At 51.0% G+C, this 12,566-nt stretch overlaps 1 protein-coding gene across 1 annotated transcript in view; it reads right to left on the bottom strand.

Annotated features, from left to right (window-relative positions):
• The window catches only part of Plcg2 (phospholipase C gamma 2), a 123,228-nt gene that overhangs the window by 71,016 nt on the left and 39,646 nt on the right, over positions 1-12,566 (bottom strand). The window lies entirely within an intron of this gene.

Raw genomic sequence — 12,566 nt, 5'->3', positions numbered from 1 at the left:
TTTTATTGTGTGTATGGGGAGGGGTGGGGGGTTGTAAGTTAGAAACCAGTTCCCCATCCATCACACTCTTAGGGATACTGGGATGACAAGGGACTTCAAGCCCTGACCAAGTCCAGCACCCAGAGGTTGGAGGTCACCTCCCAGGCCTCAGTGATGGCTATACATCGCCAAACTCTTCACATCCGTGGCTGACTCTTCCCAGGCCTATGGATGATCAGCAGACAAAGTCTGTGAGTAGCTGAGGGGTTTCTCCTGCCTGTTCACCCTCTTTCAGGGACCCAGAACCCCCAGGAAGATAGAAGACCCCCCCATCAACTGTGGGGTGTGCTGTTAAGACACGCCCATCTACAAAGCTAAGAAACTGCTATGACGTCTTTAGTGCCATGCCCAGCAGGAACCCTACAGCAGGCACATCTCACAGAGTGACCCTGCCACCTCAGGCCACCTCAGGCACAGAACAACACAGAAACCGATTTGACCCAAGACTGGGATAAGAGCCTAGGTTCGGGGAGACAGACTGCACATTCCTGGGGCCATCCAATTCACGAGACATGACACAGCTGACAGATGACACTCAGGCTGAGATACCCTGAGCCAGCCAGCCTGAGATTGTCACACGACCTCCCCATCAGAGCAGTGGCTTCAGGCAGTGATGTCACTTTGCCAGCCTCTGTTTCTGTCAAGTACAGGCAAGACAACATTACTCGGACACAGGACTTCACTGAGGATGGAATGAATGTGTCTGTATGTGTGTGTTCCCAACTAAGACAGTACCCAGCCATCGCAGAGGGGATGGGTGGGGGATTTCAGATAGGATCTCAATATGTCACCCAGACTGGCCTCAAGTTCACAAACCTCCTGCCTCAGCTTCTTAAATACTGAGATTACAGGTATATGTCTATACCTAACAGCACCTAGTAAGTTTGACGAAAGTGCAGAAACTTCTATGTGTGCGTTACCTACTCATTCTTAAATCATTAAGACAATTGAGCAAGGATGGACAGGAGTCGTTAAATGAATGAATGATTTTATGACTAAATAAATAAATATAATACAGTGTGGGGCCAGCAAGACAGGTAAAGGCTAATGACCCGAGCTCCATCCCAGAACCTACACAATGGCAGGAGAGAAGTGACTCCTGCGGGTTGTCCTCTGACCTCCAAACTGACACTTTTACTTTTCACTACCTGGGTATCAGCATTGCCATCCGCCCAAAAATGCATCCTCCAGACCTCAGACGTCCAGCAGGAGGTTCAAGTGCAGGCACCAATGCAAACAGTGAGGGCTTACATCTGCAGGCAGCAAGAGAGGCACGCCCCCACCGCTCTACTTGTTAAAGACAACCCTGTGGCAAAGCTGGTGCCCCCTCTCTGGGTCCCTTCTGACTCTTCATGCTCACATCTAATAGCCTGGCATTACACTAACAGAGCTGAAATTCAGCTGGTGTTTTGACAGACTGTCTCATTACCATCTCCATGACAACAAAAAATAGAGAAAGCACAGAAGAAAACGGTAGCTCAAAACCACTACTGTACTATGTGTGTGTGTGTGTTATGTGGATATGTACATGATCATGTGTATACATGGTGGGGGGTGCCCGTGTGTGTGCACATGGTGCACATAAAGGTCAGAGATCAACACCAGGCATCGATGCTGAGGAAACGGGTCGGGTGCTCACACTGAGTGACAGTCCTGCTCCCTTTGTATTATGAATATGATGGGATACATTGCGAAGCCCCACAAAGTTGCCATTTTTCATGTTCTCAGAAACGTAATAGATTTAGGGGCTGGGGAGATGGCTCCATGGGCCATGCGCTTGTTATGCAAGCATCAGGACCTGAGTTCAGATCCCCAGCACCCACATAAAAGCTGGGTGTGGCTACAGACATCTGTAACATTGGCCCTGGGGGTTAGAGACAGGCAGGTCCCTGGGGCTCGCCAGCCAACCCGCCTAGACGAAATGGGAGGCTCTGGGCTTAGAGAGAAACTCTGTCTCAAAGAGAATAAAGACGGAGAAAAAAACAGAGGCAAAAAACTGATGTTGATCTCTAGCCTCACACAGGCATGCTTGCACAGATACACACGCATGCGCACGCACAGACATACACACACACACACACACACACCACAAAGAAATATATTCAGTCCAGCCAAGGAGAAACAGCCATATCTGCACATGTGTCTACAACAGCACAAGGAGGCACAGCAGGTGAACCCCCCTCCCCGTTTCCTGACAACAGCTACCAATAATGGGAAGGATATGGGGCAGGATGGTCAGGGGTCACTGTCTGTGCCGGTGGGGATTTCTGCCTAGGGCACAGTTAGCAAAACCACCACCCGCCTTTGCGAAGCAGGTTAAGGTCAGCTGAGCTCAGACTGTGTGTTCTTGTGTGGTGTGGCTCCGTGGCTGAGCTTCCTGCTTGAAGAAATGAGATAACAGCCACAAGGGAGGCCTGGTCTTTGCATGTCCCGCCCCTTCCTGGCATCCTCTAGGGTCTTCCCCAGGTCCAAATACCCTCCCAACCCTGGTTCCTGGAGTTAACCAGCCTCCCACTTCCTGCCCTCCCCACCCTTGGGTGGGGGGGGGTCCCCACTACCACTCTTCCTCTCGGTCCCTAGCCTTATTTCATCCACCTCTGGCTGCCCTGGCTGAGATGTGACATTCTGTTCTCATACATCAGTCTCCTCACCAGCATGGTGGCTCATACCTATTAGCACGAGGCTCAGGAAGCTGAGACACGAGGATCAGGAGTTCAAAACCAGCCTGTGCTCCCTGAGACTCTGCCTCAAAAACAAGACAACAAAAAGCCTTCTTGTCTCTTTGCTCCTCCCATTCCTGATCTCCAGCCTCCTGGAGGGTACCCTTGGGGTATCCTCCAAACCCTCACACCCAGAAGGTGGCCCTCTTTCCAACGCCTGACCTTAAATGGCACTGACTGCCAACAAACAGAATCTTCACAGAGTCTCAAGACACAGTCGAGGGGGAAGACATAGGGAGAGCCGGACAGCTGCATACGCGTGCTGTGACCCTTCCTTGCCAACTCGTCATTTGCCCGCCCCCATGTGGTCCCAGCGCCACAACGAGCCAGCACAAGGGACGTCAGGATGAAGTAACGGACAAGGCTCTGCCCCGGAAGCCTGTTGGGTGTGCATGTGTTTGTCTGGCCCAAGCCTTGAAGATGGGCTCAGGCTGGAAAGAGAGAACAGAGCCTGTGAAGGAGTCCAAAGACCCCAGTTCAAACCCCAGCTCCGCTTTCCACCGTTCTGTGGGGTTGGGGACCTGGCTTAGCCATCTCCCTATCTCAGTTCTCCACAGATGGTGACTTTGTTCCACTACTCTGTGAACCAAAGGAAACAAGCCATGGCCCCAGGAGGTGTCTGTGAAAGTTTATTCAGCTACTGGGCTCTGTTCCACCTCTCAACAGCTCCCTCCACTGGCTTCACTTTGTATAAGGAGACCCACGGCAGTGACTCAGTCAGGGACCCGCTTAAAGAAACCAAAGGTGCCAGGCTGATCCACACACAGTTGTGTCTTGCCACACACTGGAGACCGATCTAACCCACAGCAGTCAGAGTAGCCTAGAGATTTGGAAGCATCCAGAAGACCTAGGCTTAAAGCCCAGCTCTTTCTCTCCTGGCTGTGTTGCCCGGGGTAGGTCACTTTCTTCTGGTTTGGCTGCCACTGCTCCATGAGTAAATGCAGAGCTAGATAGAGCCTTCTGAACGAAGTCTTAGATAGTAAAAATTACTTGGAAACTGGGGCTATAGCTCCAGTATACAAGCATGAGGTCTCGAGTTCAAAGCATAAAAAAAAGTCCAGTGTAGTGATGCATGCTTATAATTCCAGCACTGAGGAGATGGAGACAGGATACTCTGTGAGGCTCACTGGATACCCAAGGTTGTCCTCTGACCCCATATGCATAAGTACACACACACATACATGCACACGCATGCTCATGCATGCACACATGCGCCCACATACAATCTCAAGCACTAAGGATGGAGAGGAAAGACTGCTCTTAGTTAAAAACAGCAACACCTGTTTCAGAGACTGTGCAGGGAGCCCAGGTGAGAGATCAGCCAGGCCTCCTGCTTCTATGTAGAGATTGCTGGTAACCTCGCCCACAGGAACCTTGTCCACAGAGCAGTGAAGGCTTACATTTGCAGAGGTGTCAGTCCCTGGGTGAGTCCGAGGTGACAGAAGCTTCCCACACCCCACCCTCTGCCCAGCCACACCCTGTCTAGGCAGAGGCAGGGACACTTTCTGATGGTGAGCCAGGGATAAGTCCGGCCATGCTGACCTCCTGTCCTTTTCTGGTTCTACCGACCCCTCCACAGCCACCTGCCTTGCTCTGCTTTCTGCCACTCGGGGAGGGCAGGCTACAGGCCACCTGGGAGCACCCAAGAGTGCTGGGGACGGAGTAGGCAAGGCAGAGACCAGGGTGCAATTCCAAGCCTGCTCTCCAGGCAGCTCACCGAGCATAGAGCCCATGATCCCGGCACACTCTGGTAGGTGTCTTCCACTCCTTGTGTCTGGAGTGGACATGCAGATTGGCTGGCAGAGTGCTTGCCTGGTATGCACAGGGAGGGCCCTGGGTTCCAGGCCAGCAGAACAACTGGGCATAATGATGCACACTTGCAATCTCAGCACTCGGGTGATTAAGGCAGGAAAATCAGAAGTTCAAGATCATCCTTGGTTACAGAGTAAGTCTGAGGGCAGCCTGGGCTGCACGCTATGCGGTTGCTTCCTACCCACCACCTCCCTCCTTTTTTCTTTCCAGCTCAGTTGCTTGCAAGTTCAGGGAGGAAGAGGAGTTTTCTCCTCGGGTCACTGACAGAGACATCTCAGCCCAGAGGAGAAGGAAGCCAAAGTCCCTGCGCAAGACCCATCAATAGAAATAGAGGTCAGAGCAAGGTCATTTGAAGAAGGGGCTGGGTTAGGAGACTCAGAGAGCAGTCTAGGTCCAGGCTGGGAGATGGTACCACAGAGATGTGATTATATCCTCTCCATTTGTGTTGTCCACACAGTAGAAGAGGTCTTTTAAAGAATCAGCCAGCATTTCAGAAGTTGAGGAGATATATATAGGCAAACAGTTCCTTAAGTAAACAGTTCCTTAAGTCTCTTCCTGTGGATACAAACTTCTACGCATGCCGCATGCTTTAAAACTAAACCATCACTGGGACGTGATTCCATTCCTGGTGACCATGTAAAAGCCAGGCACAGTGGTGTGGATCTGTAGCCCTGGCACTTGGCATACAGAGACGGGTGCAGCCTGCCAGCCAGTCAAGCTAAGTCAGGTGCACCAGATCCAGTAGGAGACCCAGGCTCAGAAACTAAGGTACAGGAAATGGAGACATTGCTGAGAGGTTAAGAGCATTTGTTACTCTTGTAGAGGACCGTGGTCTGGTGCTTAGCACCCAGAAGGTGGTTCCCATCTATCTATAACGCCGGTTCCCGGGGGACTCCAGTGCCCTCTACTGACCCCCATAGGTACTACATGCACGTAGCACTTCTAAATGCAGGCAAGCAAAATACCCATATACATGTATAATAATAAATCTTTAAAAGAAAACAAGATAGGGAGTGCTATATAAAGACACCTGCCTGACATTGACCTCTGACCTACAACAAACACACACACACACACACCTGGCTATGACACCTGCCCCTGAGTTGCTCCTCTAGGCACAGAGGATTAAGTCCTCATCCCTCCACTGGCTACTTCTCTGTTCCTAGAGCTGACTCCGCCCTCCACCCTTTAAGGACCACACTATTTCCAGCAAGGCCAGAAATAGATGCTCTTGTGGCCTCCTGATAAGGAGGATGCTGGAAGCCAGAGGAAGTGCCTGTAACAGGGCCAGAGTTGGCCTGGCACTGGGTGGTCTTTGGGAAAGGGCATGGTTTCTGAAATAGCTGGGAACACAGTCGTGATGGGCACCAGGATGGCCGGGCATGCTGAGCTATCAGACGTGGGAAGCTGGGGTCCCGTCTCAAAGGCACCTTCCACTGACCTCGGTCAGCCAGTGGCCCTACGTACCACACATACATGCACGCACACACGCACGCACACAGTCTTTGAGGCTCTGTGGTCTTTACAGGAAAAGGAAGGTTCTTAGAACACTGACCGTTATCTCTGTTTCTACCAACAGATACAGAGAACTTTCTACTGCTTTGTCTCCCATGGACAGCGTTGCTCCTCATCTTCTTTCCCAGGACCTGCCTCTTGGTGCCAGAGAAAACCAAAGAGGAGAAAGGGGAAGAACCCTCAAGTCTGGGCAAAACAGCGTGTTTCTGTTACTTGTGTCCATGTGTAAGGCTACGTTATCTTCAGTACATCACACGCAGGGAAACTAAGGCAGACAGGAAATGACCCGCTCTAGGTCACATTGATCAAGCCAGAATTTGAACCTGAGTGATCTAACTCCGAATCATATTACTTTTTTTTTTCAGTACTAGGAGTTGAACTCAGGGCTTCACACAGGCTAGGTAGGTAAGTGCTCTACCACTGAGCCACATCCCCAGCCCCCAAGTCAGGACTCTTCCTTAACTCCTAGCCAGGGAAAGAGGGCGTTCGAAGACCCAAAATCCTCTCCCCTGAAGCTTCTCATGGCTGCTCACATCCAGAAAGTCTTAGCTCCAGAAATGAAACAAACCTGTGGTTGCTACAGACACACATACAAAGGTGCACACATGCATGCTTACGCACACACACACACGCATGCACTCGTGCAGACACGCCAACACAGGGAAAATGGTTCAGCAGGATAGGGGTGGCTCTAGGACCTGGGGACCCAGGGTCCAGTCCCACCTCCACTTGCTCACTATGTAACTTTGAAGAAGCTGCACTAATTCTCCCACATCCTGAGAGGATAGCAACTGAAAGTCCCCAGGGCATGAAAACCCCGAATACCACAGATTAGGAGTAAAGACAGCTCTAGCCTTGACCTTTGTGGCCCAGGAGACAAAGTATAAATGGCTAATACTAACGGTTGTATTGCACTTCCCCACCAAAAAAAAAATTTTAAATTCATATATGTCCTAGCCCCCAGGACCTATGAATACAACTTTCTTTGGAAATAGGGCCCTTGAGGATGCAGCCAAGTTAAGACTGAAGCATGTTAAAGCAGGCAGAATGAGAATTAGTGCCTAGCACCTTTGCGAGGAGAAAGAAGACAGGTGTGGTGACACATGCCTGTCATCCCAGCACTCAGGAGGGCTGAGCAGGAAGACCAACCGCTCCAAGCCAGCTTGGGCTACAAAGTAAGCGGTAAGTTCCAAACCAGCCTAGGATATAGAGGGAGACATAGCAAGAGACCGTATCTCAAAGAAGCAAGGGCTGGGGTGTAGTTCCGGAACAGAATGCTTGCCTAAATCGTGCCAAGTCCTCCCTGGCTTCCATTGCCAATATTAAAGGGACCAAAAACAAAGGGGAGGGAGGAATTTGAACCAAGTCACACACAGCTGGAAGAGGACCATCTACTGACAGAAGCAGAGATGGGAGAAAACATGTCATACCAAGATCTGCCAGCCATCGCCAGAGGAGAGCAAGGCAAGGCAAGGCTTCCCCAGGTCTTCAGGGGACCACAGCCCTGCCAGCACCTCCGGGCCAGCCACCTACCCTCAAAAGTCAGAGAATGAGCCTCCGCCATATTAAACCAGCCAGTGGCACGTGTGGACACCAACATGGTCCCACAGAATGCTCTAGATACTTCTGCCCTTGACAACTGTGACTCAGTTCTCTGGGGGTGGTGGCCCTGGCCGAAGCACCCCGCTCCGTGCTCTCAGTAGCCCTATGACAGAGTCATTAGGACACTCATTTGCAGATGTGAAAACTAAACTTCAGAGCAGGCGAGAAGTTTACCCAAGGTCACACACTCCAAGACAGAGCCAACACCCAAAACAAGGAGGCGGTGCCATGGGGCCCCGGCTTCCTCTACCTTTCTCTGCCTAGAACTGCAGTGTCCTGGAGACCAGGAGAGCAAGGCACTTTCTCTCTGTACCTGCAGGATCAAATCCAGGCTCTAGAGAGCAAAGTGATGCAAAGACTCCATTAGAAGAATCCATCCAAGTCCTAAGCAAAGACTTCCTCCTTGCTACCCAATAGAAATCAGAGTAAGCTACAAGCAAATCAACCAAAGCACACCTCAGCTCACCACCTGGGAGGCTATGGGCTGTCAGGGGGCTTTAAAGGACAGCATCCTTCAAAACATACCTGTCCAATCACCTTGCAAATAATTACATGTACACCCACAGATTAGCACTGACTACTTAGGGCATTGCTTCCTTGTGTGCTGGGCAGTGGTCACTGCAAACACTCTTAGCTGGCCAAGGGACTGAGACTTAGTCGCTGTGGAGTGCCTAACCTTACATGAGACATCCGCATCATTCTCTCCAAGGCTCAGGCAAGATCATGGGAGAGGGGGCAGGCAGTAAGAGCCAGAGGAGGGGGAGAAGCATTGCTGTCTTTCAGTATGAGACGGCCATTGTATAAGAGTTGTGAATCCCTATACAAGACTTGCACAGATTGCGCCCAAAATTATATCATGGAGGGGGCGGGACTGACATTGTCACACCCCTCCCCGAGGGTTTATAGGCAGCTAATGGTTGCTGGGGAAAGAGAGACCTTTTCTTTTTTCTTTATCTTTTTCCCAAGATAGGGTTTCACTGTGTAGTCCTGACTGTCCTGGAACTTACTCTGTAGACCAAGCTGGTCTTGAACTCATAGAGATTCACCTTCTCTGTTTCCTGAGTGCTGGATTATAAACATGTGCCATCAAGCACAGTGGGGAGACATTTTCTTTACTGGTGTGGCTATTGGTCAGGCAGGTTCTTATGCTTCTGGGTGCAACCTCTGACCTCTATAAGTTACCCTAATTAAACTGCCTCGGTCACACACACACACACACACACACACACACACACACACACACACACAAAGACTTGAAGACAGAAGGGAGCAGGTGAGCATAGGACCAGTATGGAGGACAAGAGAAGATATGGGAGTGAATGTGAGGGGGGGGGGAAACCCATTAAATTCATGTACGAAAATGCATAAATACTACTGGCCAATAAAAATTAAAAAATTATTTAAAAAAATAAAAAGGAAGGTTCTTGGAATATGACAGGTGGACCTTGAGCCCCAAGAGCTCCCCCTCCAAGAAAGACTCCCTGCCATCCTCAGACTTCACACAAGCCTGCTTACTCAAGGTTCAGGGTCCCTCATTCCCAGAAAAAGGCCTTTCCAGAGTCCTTCCGCCACTCTGAGATGTGAAACTTTTCAGTTCTTCCATTTTGCAGAAGAGGAAACCAGCTTGAGCAGGTTGGACAAGCTCTGCCTGATCCCTGCTGGTCTAGAGAGAGCTCAGCTCCTACACCAAGACACGCACATCCACGGACGGAGGGATGGTCATTCCATCAGCAGCCTGGAGAAAGCGGAGCGCTGCCAAGGTCAAGTGCCAGCCAGAAACGTCTGACTTGGACAGAGAGAAGACAGGGCTTCCTCGAGGTAGATGCCAGCTCCAGCCTCCCCAGCCCCTTCATCTTCCCGCCAGTCCCTGAGAAGAAAGTACCTTTATCTAGAGCCACCCGCAGAAGGTGCAGCCATGAAGTCAGGGCCACCTGGTTGGGTTTGGATGCCAAAGTAATCAAGGTGGTGGATAGACCGCCCCGTGGTGAGAGGTTCGAAGACAGGAAGAGCAGGGCCATTTCCTCAGCCTTCCTATTTTCAAAGGGACCCCCACAAGGCCTCTCCAAACACCTTCGGGTGAGCACGTTAGACGACAGCCAGGCCCTTTCCTTAAAGCCAAGGAAATCTCTACTCCACGTGTGAGTGAGAACTCCAAAAGCCAAAGTCAGTCATCTGCTAAGTCAAGCGGGATGTCTTTCTCCCCGCTGCTTCAAAGTCTCCAGCTCACTGGGAAAGGCCACGCTGGCTCAGGAACCTTAGACCGAGATACATCCACAAGAAAAGGGTGCTGATGAGGTGTGGGAAGAGTGTAGAAGTCCTCATGACCCTATCCCCACCCAAGCCACTGCATATATAGATCCTTGAGACTGGGAAACCTTGAGGGGGGCATGGATCTTACTAGCTTTATCTTTTGGAGTGGTGTGTATGTGTGCGTGTTGCATGCATTAGTTCGTGTGGGTATGTGCAAATGTGTGCTCTATGTACTACTGGGTGCAGGTGTGTACGTGTGTGCGCACATGTATGTCTTGTATGCGCTAGTTAGTGTGGCTGTGTGCATGTATGTGTGTGTGTTTGCAGGTGCATTTGCACATGTGTGGAGGCCCGAGGTTGACATCAAGTGACTTCCTCTATTGCTCCTTTTGAGGCAGGGTCGCTCACTAACCCTGAAACTCTTCAGTTTGGCTTGGCTGGCTGGTCTGTGAACTTCAGGATCTGAGGTCTCTGCCCCTTCAGCCCTGCAGTTATAAACCACAATGGCCAGCTTTTTCAATGGGTACAGGGGACCCGAACTTAGGTTTTTGTGATTGTACGGCAGGCACTTTATCCACTGAGCCATCTCCTCAGCCCTCTCCTTCTTTCAAAGACGGTTTTTCCCAAAGAGCCCTTCTGGAAGTGAAGAGCCCTTGTGTTGGGAGCTCTGCCTTAAGACGGAGACAAGGGAAGGAGTCCGCTCTGAAGGCAGCAGCTTGGCAAGGAAGCTCAATCATGACCGAGTGCACCACATGCAGGCCTGGCTCTGAGAGCCGCCTCTCTGAACCTCCCCTTCCTCTCCCCAGACTTCCTCTTTCATGCTTCTTGCCACAATTTACAATAACCACTCAAGGTCCTTGGGTGACCATCGGGGCCCGGCGTCAGGCTGCACACACAAGGGACAGTCAAGTAGCCACTTTTGGCACGTATCCTGTCGTCTCCAGCTGACCATCACCCACATGGACCAGGTGGCCTCTGCCTCATCCTTCGCTCTGCAGAAAGAAGTTCTTGTCAAGACAAGGCATGGGGTCAGCTTTCTATCAGACTCCCGGAAGTTTAACTAAAGTCAGGGCTAGGCCCGTAGCTTAGCTGGGAGCATGTTTGCCTAGCGTGCACAAGACCCTAGGTATGGTGCCCCGTATCTGTCATCCCGGCTGTGATGTGGGGCTGTGATGTGGGGAGCAGAAAGATCTGAAGTTCAAAACCATCCTCAAGTAGATAGCAATTCCTAGACCAGCTCGGGCTATATCAGACCCTGTCTCAGAAATAAATAAATAAATTTAAATTATGTTCAAAAAGAAATGTATAAGATTCGCTGCTACTGTATCTGAGGATTATTCCTGAAAAGTAGAAGCCATGTGAGGGAGGGGCCGGAAGGTCTCTGAAAATATCCACCAACTCCACACCGTGACAGTAGCGATACCTGGGCAAGCATTCACGGCGAATGAAGGGTTCTGAAGTACCCCCTCCTTTGCATCTCAGGCTTTTACGATCAACCCATTCCTCGGAGGAGAGGACTGAGGCTAGAAACTGACTTCTTCCAAGCTCCCTCACTCAGAACTGGGGACCCAGTGGGGTTCCTACAGGGGAGCTGTCTGCAGAAAGGGCTCCCTTGTGATGGGGGGGAGGGCAGGGCCCAGCCCCAGCCTGACTCTTGCAAATGAGTCCCCACTGTGGTTAGCAGGCCAACCCTTCATTTCCCCACCAGGTTCAGCATTTTGCAAACCAAGACAAGGCAGGCCAGGGTGGCCTCCCGGCAGTTCCGGCTGCAGCCAGTGGGGAGGTGAGCAGTCTCTTCCCTCTCAGAGAGGCCAGACCAGGGCAAGAGGAGGAGCTTAGGTGTCCGGACCACGAGCTGCACGAATAGGATGACTTTAATTTGCTGCATGACCTGATCCACAACCTGTCTTCCCTCTTCCCAGCGATTGCCAGGGTCCCTAACAACCCTGCTGGGTCATGCACACCACTCGTCACCCCTCCGGTCTCCACTTCCTGTTGGTAAAATGAAAACCATACTCAACAGGGACATGAGGGCTTAAAGACGTGAGTTCAGGTCCAGAAGATCAGTGAGTGCCTGACACAAGCGATCAATGCTGTCTGCCATTCAGGGGTTCTCCAGGTCAGTGATGGTGCCAGACCCAGCTGCCAGGCATTGTTCTGGGAGGCAGGGGACAAAGCAGATTCCAGACTGCCCTTGGTAAATCAGTATATATATCATCTGACAGTGATAAACACTGCAAAACTTAACCAAAGCAGGGTGAGACATGATGGGAAGGGGGAGGGCTCTCTGAGTGATCAGGGAGGTCACCCTTAGGAGGTGACATCTAAGCTGACATCTCAGATTGATTATTCTAGAAGTTACAGATCTCCTACATAGGAAGGGGAAAAAGACAAGATCTCCTGAGGAAACTGGGAGCGTGGGGATCGTGAGAGAGGGGATAAGGGGAGAGGGGAGTGGAGACAAATGTATAGTTCAATAAAAGCAATAAAAAATAAATAAAAATAAAATAGATCAGTCAGGCAAAAAAAAAAGTTGCAGCTCTCAACTCGGTCGGCAAAGCACTGGCTGCGCAAGCCTAAGGGCCTGAGTGTGCATCCTCAGCACCCAGGTAACAGATGTGTGTGCAG

Source organism: Microtus pennsylvanicus, chromosome 6, assembly GCF_037038515.1.
Source record: "Microtus pennsylvanicus isolate mMicPen1 chromosome 6, mMicPen1.hap1, whole genome shotgun sequence".
In the NCBI taxonomy this organism is placed as follows: Eukaryota; Metazoa; Chordata; class Mammalia; order Rodentia; family Cricetidae; genus Microtus; species Microtus pennsylvanicus.
This window is presented reverse-complemented; position numbering and strand designations above follow the sequence as displayed.